An 8,231-nucleotide genomic window follows, 5' to 3' on the forward strand; every position below is an offset into this window, starting at 1 on the left:
AGAGTGTAGCTGAGAAGCTCAGAGCGTCCTGGGAAGCTGGACCGGGACAGAAAGGAATGTGGAGGAGGGCTTCGCCCCCCCCGCTGCCTTGAGGCAAAGCACGGAGCTCTGCAAAGGGGAATTTGAATCCCCTGAGGAAAGGGACTGCCACAAAGACCCCTGAGCTTCGTGGTATGACGTGGTGACGCGAGCTTGTCCCTGCTACGCAGTCCACGGAAGAGAAAGACCCTCGTTTTGGAGACGACGGGCCGAGGGGCTTGGAGACCCCCTTGTGTGTATTGAACAGAGATCCAGCTACAACAATCCAGTTACTGCTGCATGCATGAGATGAGGAGAAACCTGCTGCCTTGGAAGATACTCCTGCTGTTCAGAGACTGGAAGAGATCTGTCCTTCTTTCCCTCCTGGACTTTTATTTGGAGGGGAGAAGAGATCTGATCCATTGTAAATACTATATGTCATGGTAGAGATAGTTGTGATCATGTGTATAATGTATTATGATATTTATTTGTACAGTCATTGTAATATATTCCCTTTCCCCCATTCTGAGTCTGGTGTGTTTTGTCTGAAAAAACCCATCTCACATTGGGTTGAGATGTGGGAGGGGGAATGGAGCTAGGGAATTGGATTTTGGGGCTATCTCAAACCATTACAAGCAGCAACACCTGGAGAGTCAGGACAGCAAATGTATCTCCACTTTATAGAGTGAGGTCTATTCAAGAGAGTGAAATTTGTCACTCTGCAGTCTAGCAAAACATTCTAAGTGTCCCTGACACCAGAACCAAGTGATAAATTGGCTTAGGGGGTCATATGTATCTTGTCCTTGTGTACTTGGAATCACAGAGTACAAATCCCAGTGAGTGGATGAACACCTTGTCCATGCAGTCCCCTTAAATATCTAAGCATAAAGGTTATTCTGTGATCACTGGATAATAGGGCTAAAATTACGACGAAGCTGTTTGTTATTGCCCTTCCTCTTTTCTTCCCATTTGAGGTTATGGACTCATCTTGGCAGAGTACATTAAAATAAAAGGGTATATAACTAAGTAATCGGTCCTGGGAGCACTTTCCTTCCTGAATTCTGAATTTGAAATATCTGCTGTGCAAGTATATGTCTATAGAGAGCTGCAAGGAGGAGTTAATGTCCGTATTCACTCCAAAAAACATTATGTAGTTGCATGAAAAAAATGAATTTCCAGAGCTCTAGAGAGCTTAAGTATATTACTCCTAGTAAAAATAAAACTGATTGAGCAGAGGACTCAAGGCCAGCACATATATTTGTGCTAAGAATATCACTTTAACTGCACACAAGCTCTGCATGTGATGTCATACAGAACATTCATGGGTTTCTTCCAGAACAGGGGTCAAATGCTTCCATAAGATATTTATTAAAGTAATTTATTGATTTATTTGAGGCAGAATTAGCCTCTTGTAGAGTGGAAGCCTGATTAATCCATCCTCAAGTTCTTTAGTGTCTTGGAACCCAAAATGCAAAGGAAAAGAAAGATAGGGCACAGCTGATACTTGTGACTGTTGAGTTATGGGCAACACTGGTATATTTTAGACCACAGGGAGCAGAATGAAAACCTCAGTGCACTGTTTGACAATGTTCCTTGAACTGGAGCTTATGCTTTTTTTCATTTACTTGAAATTTGAAAGAAGATGATAGAAGTTAATGGAGTTTCATTATGGTGAAGCAACATAAAATGAATCATCCTCCTTGTTTTAACATCTGTGAACACGGTCTTCCTCTTCCTCGCAAATGAAACATATGCAATTCTGCTCAATTTCAATGCTGTTTGGCATCTGTGCCTATACTGCCAGGGACATTCAGAACCATTTACATTAACAGCAAATATTATTTTTCTTCTAAGGAAGAGAACATATCCTTATTGATATTCAGCAAGTGGTGCGTTGTTGCAACCAAGATATAATTTACTCACTTGTCTGACTGGATTACATTACTCCATGCATTTTGTAGTTTCATCTGTGAAAAATCGAACTTTAGTTCTACTGCTGTCATTTCCCATAATTCTTTTAAAACAATCTGTGGCACAAGGAGAAAAAATAGCTCCAACAGAAACTGCTTCTGGGGATGGCATTTGAAAGCACATTATTTAGAGTTAATGAATTAGAGTAAGAAGTTTGTCATATTCTTTACATGAGCTGTGACTCAGACTTGGTATACAAGTATTTCTTCCATTTGTGTACTTTGTAAAGGCCATGACTTCCTTTGTTCCCTGGGAACCCTGCAGTGAAAGCGTTTGTCTTGGGAAGCACACGGCTTTGTTAGGCTGCATGAGTAATATTTGCAGTTGTTCTCTTCAGCCTTTCAGCGTACTCAGAACCAGCAATGCACCCACCCGCTGTCATCCCTCACCAGGGCTCCTTTAACTCAGTGCTGCAGCCACCCAAGCAGGACAGCAGCTCAGCAATCCACAGGCAAATCCAGAGGAGTTCAGCCAATGCAACGGTGGGAAGACTGAGCCATTACTTATTTATAAAATTATCAATTAGAACTCGACTGCAGGAAAAATGACAAGTCCCCAAAATGGAGGATCAGGGATGCTCTTTCACCTGTAGTTTCTGCCCCTTTACTTCCTCTGATGTAAGTTTTGAAACTCCCTTTGATGAAAAGCAGATCAAACTCCAAAACCATATTTAGCTTCAAAAGATGATTATAGGCTCTCCTACACAAAACTGACTTAAAGTTTTATCTCCTGGGTTTATCAAACACAGCTTAATTTTTCTTCTACCTCTTGCTTTCACACTACCACATGGATCATGCATTCCTTCTTGGTAACTACTTTTTACATGTTACCCAATCCAGATATTACTCTTAATAAATGACAATTTAAATTTTAACTGCCTCTGTTGCGTTTTAAAGTATAAACTGTAACTGGATGTTTTATATACATACCACAGAAATATTTTTTTCTCACAGCCGCAGTGAAAAGTTTTGTTGAAAATATAAAGAAATTGAATGCAATCCAAATAAAGCATTTTTAAAAGTTGAACTCAACCATGTAAATTTTTGATGCCAAATTAGAATTGAAAATCAGAGGCTGCAAGTAGGGAATTATAATGGAAACCATTTTTCCAGTCCTACCTACACCTTTGGCTGATGTTCATGAATCCTATTATCACTCATGTAATAATGATAGTGTAATCATAATTATTTCTGTATCAGTCCCAAAAAATTCCCTATATGATTTCATCTGATGGTAAAACGTAAATCATTATACTAAATAGATACTATTTGTCTGCTTACGTAAAAAAATGGACTCAATCTTCTTTCTCCCCACCCTATATAATTAAAAAAAAAATCAGAAACCAATTTTTAGCCAAGTATTCATCAGAGTACATATTGTTAACAGGTGTTGTGTATCACATTTCCCATGCACACACTGTTGGAATGTAAAACTGTAATACTGCTCCCAGGAACAAGTAGCATAATTAAAATTCTTTGTGAGTTTGATTTACTGGGTATTTTCTTCCTTTAAAATAACTACATTGTAAACAAGAGCCAATTTCTTAGATTTGATCTATGGGTTGTACAGCTTATACTTCAGGTTCAAAATGGTGATTTAGACAATAACACATAACAGCTGAATAGTTATTTATAATGGCACAGCACCTGCGGCAGATTGTCAGCTGAAAAGGCAAATCTAAATGCTTTCAAATTCTCTTGTGTATTATAATAGCAGTAGTAGTGGCCACTATAGATACAATAGTTAGGCATGTAATGTAACTTTTGTCTCTGATTGCTTGCCATTTTCTCAATTTTATTCCTTTAAGACTGAAAGTGTTCATACTTTGTGTCAGTCCATATGCATTTTAAGGAGTTCAGGCACAATTTAGCTTTTTGTTAATTATGGGAGTGTGTCAATCAAATTAAATATTAAATAGAACATCAAACTCTTTTCTCATAATTTTAAGATTGTCCACATTTCCTGGACTGTTACACATGCATAATTAACACAACTTCAGCAATTTTTTTCATCTCGATTAATGCCGCTAAGCACCCTGGAAAAACTGGATCTGAAATTTTACAACTATAAAGACGTTTTTCTTACCTTAATATATACCAGAATTTTCCTATGAGCCTTTTAGCAGCAGTTCCCACTTAAAATTCTGAAGTTACACACATGCAGTTTCCTTTTAAATTTGGTTCCCTCCTGGACTCAAAACCAGCATTGATCATTTGTGTGATGATGTGATAATTCTGCAGCGATCTGAAACACATGTTGGGAAGAAATGTAAAAGCTTGTTGCAGCAGACCCAGGTCCATACACAAACTGTCAAGGCACTGATGTAACCTCCATCCACAACATAAAGTCCATTTCGATGCACTGTCCACCAAGCAACGTTCAGATTTCCACCAGAAGGAACAGATGGTATGTGAATGAACAAGGACCATTCCCAAAAGGCAAGCACTCTAAACCCATTAGAATTTTCCAGGCAAGATGGAATTTTAACTTCTCTTGTCTATTAAATATCTATAGAAGTACCTGTTTACCTTCTGAGTGTTGGGAGGCATAAGATGGGCAATGTACTTTGTGATCTTTAGTGTCAAGGTGGCAGGCAGTCTGAGTACGATGATACACTTCTACCAGAACAACCAAAGTCATATTAGCTTCTAGTAACAATAAAAACATGAGCAGAAGTAGCATCTGTCTCCAGATGAAAGGAAAAATAGTTTCTGGGGAGCTAATTGCTTTAGAATACAAACAACAGAAAAAGCAAAGAAAGAAATTACTGGTCTGTAATGGAGATAGCTTTAACAGAGGCTAGAAACTTGTGGTGAGATGATGCCATTGCCAATTAGCATGAGTAGTTTGTTTTATAACATCCATCTATTCACTGTATGACCTGTTTTAGTGTACACCTCAAAATCATCTTGGAGTACTTCCACTGGAGCCAAGGGAGTTACTCCAGGAATTAGCTTGGCCAGTGAAGTAATTCATAAGCAATAGAAATAGTTACAGAAACTTAGTCAGAAAAGAGTAATAGAGAGATACTCATTCATGCTATAAATCTTCTTGGCCTTGTGCTAATGTTATTTATCCACTTGAGATAGGGAGGACATTACATAATGTATGCATACTGTGCAATATGGGAAAGAGATTTGTAATGTAAACTGTCCATTAGTAATGCAAAGCAACTTATTTTCATCTGCTAGATCATTACTGCAAATTTTTCTCCTCAGTCTGGACATGTTATAAACCTTCATGAAGTCCACATTTGTTCTCTTTATCTTTTACTTCCATTTGATTCACTCTGCTTCAAATGTATGTAAACACACTGTAAGACCACAGAGCTTTATGTAATTTTAGTAGGGCAATACTTCTACTCCTAGGAAGAAGTTGATGCCCTAGATCTCAGTCTGCTGGCCTAGATGGGAGAGAGTCCAACATTCCCTGAGCATCCTTCACTGCATGGTGCCCGTACCACTGTAAGACACAATAAATTTAAATGGATTGAAGCACAGTTTGAGAAAGACCAGCAGAGCTGTGGCTGCAGGACAGTAGCCCTATGGCCACCCGCGAGTAGGGTGTCAGGAGACAAGGTCTAACAGCTCCTCCAGCATCCCCATCCCTCGTGTCCCTCTGGAGCAGATTGCACTTCTCCAGTGCATTGGCAGCAACATGATAAAACAGCTTTTGGCCATTTGCAGGACAGCTGACTCAGGGGCTGACTCAGACCCCATTCAGCTCCCATTCTTCAGCTGCATGAACTTCTTGGCATTGGTTCTGTAAATGTAACAGCCAATGATCACTGACAGCACATCCGGCCCTGCGCCAGCTGGTGACACCAGACCAAATGTGACCACTGCCACCAGCCCCCAGAACTGACATCTCAAACAAGTTGCCATGTGGTCAGTTTGGTTCACCTGGATTTATTTCATATGGTCGCAGTATTTCACATCCTCTCCATTTGCCAATAAAAGTGCAATGAAAGAAGCAGTAAGTTGCTACTCATTCTGGAATGACCTTGGGTTTGGTGAGAACTGTTGGGATTGTTATTAACCCTTGCCTTCAATGCCTATACAGTACAGAGAGATGTACTTACTTGTCTGGGCTCCTCCGGCTGTTTCTCATCCATAAGCCTGTCTCTCCTAAGTGCAGCAGCATTTACATTGTTGCACCCAACTCATTCTTTAGAAGTGCAGGTGTATGGCAAAGGAATAGCATTGCATTCCAATGCCAGGATTATTTGCATACTCTGTATTATTCCAACTACATAAGATAACAATATTGAAAGAAATACTTGGACTTTTGTAGGACACCTGTCCTATTCCACTTCCCACGGAAGACCTGCAGACACAGACACAGCCACTGACAACTCTTCCAAGCTATTCCAATTTCTCTGTAGCTTAATGTTGTCTTTATGTAGGTGTTTCTGTAGCTTCTATCCCCAAACATTCAAAGCAGGTGCATGAGACACAAGCTTGCTGCTGCACTTGGCTCTTCAGCTCACTTGGATGCATATATTTGTAAGGTCTGGTGATGTCTGTGTCTGGTGTCTCATCATCACCCACAGATCTTAAAGCATAATTTCACTGAATATTCAAAGCTGAACCTAAGACCTTAAGACAGGTGACATTTGTATATCATTGGTGTAAAGAAAGTTGGAACAAAATCAGTCCAATGCACACAGGTTGGTGATGGTGGAACTATCTTAAAAATGAAAATAAGGACTTTAATTTCCAGCTCTTCACCTCTCACTCATTTTTGTGGTTTTGGTCAAGCCACTAACAGTTTTTAAACATGATTTCAATATAAAAATAGACATACAAGATTTTCAAAAGCATTAAGGCATTAATGTAACTTAGACCTCAGAGTGTTTTTAAAAATCACTGAAGGCGTGTATCTGAACCTTCCAAGCAAATTTAAATTCTCTTTCAGGATTTGTCTCCCCTTCCTTCAAACTCTTGATTTCATTATGTAATAATTGCATACACTTTCTAGGTATCTTCTAAGTTCACAGGGATCTACTAAAAATTATTTCATTAATATTTATAAACTACAAGTAAAACTGTAAAGCTTTTTTTCCTACAATAAGAATTATGCTTTTATCATATGCTTTTATGCATATATATATTTGTGGGAGGTATTTATTGGATTTAATAATCACTACTCTGTAGGAAGCCAGCAAAAATTAAGATTTAGCTGACATTCCTTTATCCAGGAAATCCTGATTAGTGGAATCCTACATAAGAAATACAGAAAAGTAATGCAGTTTTGCACTCTCTTTAGGAATAGGCTCTTGAGATCTGGATTTTCCTTCTTTGGACAAACACCTCCAGGGAATCTCAACCCAGGAATTAGAAACTTCTGCTTCTTCCTTTCATTCTCTTTCATGCCCAGAAGCCATCTCTACTCTTTGAAGACTACCAAATACCTGGCAAGGGAATGTCCTTTATTGTTAAATAGTACTTAGCTCTTTAAATAGTTCACTGACTAATAGTTACAGGTTAATAAGATACAAGCATTAAAACACATTTTCTGTGTGCTCTTCACTGGAAATGAGTTCCCAAACACTTCCTACCCTACATGAATACTGCAACTGGCAGGAAAACCAAAGCAGTGTCGCTGGAACTCAGCTGACATTCCCTTGTTGCAGTTCGCAAGGGTTATAAAAGTTTGTGCGTGTATTCCACCAGTGTTTGTGTGTTATTACAACACATTTTAAAATTAACCAGGTTCTGTCTGTGGTGCAGTTCTGTTCACACTGGCTTCTGGACAGGCTGCCTTGGGTCCAGGAGTGCCTTAAACAGCAGGATCCCGCCTTGCTCCTTATTGCAAACACATGGACATGGAGCAGTCACCTTTTTAATGCTTTCCTAGTTATCAACACCACTCCTCTTTGGCAGGGGCAAGCAATACATCACAGCAGAACAGCCAGCAGCCACGACCAGTTGCCAAGCCTTCCATGTAGCTAACAAAAATGCAGGTTTTGGCTCCAGGCTTCAGAAGATTTTGAACCCGCCCCTTCGCATCTTCCCCCTTCCCCTGGTAGGCTGGAAATGCCTTTCCTCTGCCACATCTATGTCCTAGTTAGAACAGCTGGGACCGATTCATCACTGGATGGGTGTAGCCCAAAACTGTGTATTCTTAGCCCTCCATGCCATTTCCCAGAAACTGTTATCAGTAGAGTGTCTGCAAAATAGGAAGATGTTCCTGTCCTCATACCCTTTTATGGAATTCCCCGCTCTGAGGGAAGGACTGAG

At 39.7% G+C, this 8,231-nt stretch overlaps 1 long non-coding RNA gene across 1 annotated transcript in view; it reads right to left on the reverse strand.

The window, feature by feature from the left end:
* Positions 1 to 1,942: 1,942 nt before the first annotated feature.
* The window catches only part of LOC113950142, a 147,665-nt gene continuing 141,376 nt past the window's right edge, over positions 1,943 to 8,231 (reverse strand). Inside the window, exons 3-4 of the long non-coding RNA XR_003528676.1 lie at positions 4,075 to 4,233; positions 1,943 to 2,045 (exon numbers count right to left, since the gene is read on the reverse strand). This is a non-coding gene — a long non-coding RNA (uncharacterized LOC113950142). The remainder of the gene's footprint in view (positions 2,046 to 4,074; positions 4,234 to 8,231) is intronic.

This window comes from Corapipo altera, unplaced genomic scaffold (genome assembly GCF_003945725.1).
Source record: "Corapipo altera isolate COAL_440 unplaced genomic scaffold, ASM394572v1 53, whole genome shotgun sequence".
NCBI lineage: Eukaryota > Metazoa > Chordata > Aves > Passeriformes > Pipridae > Corapipo > Corapipo altera.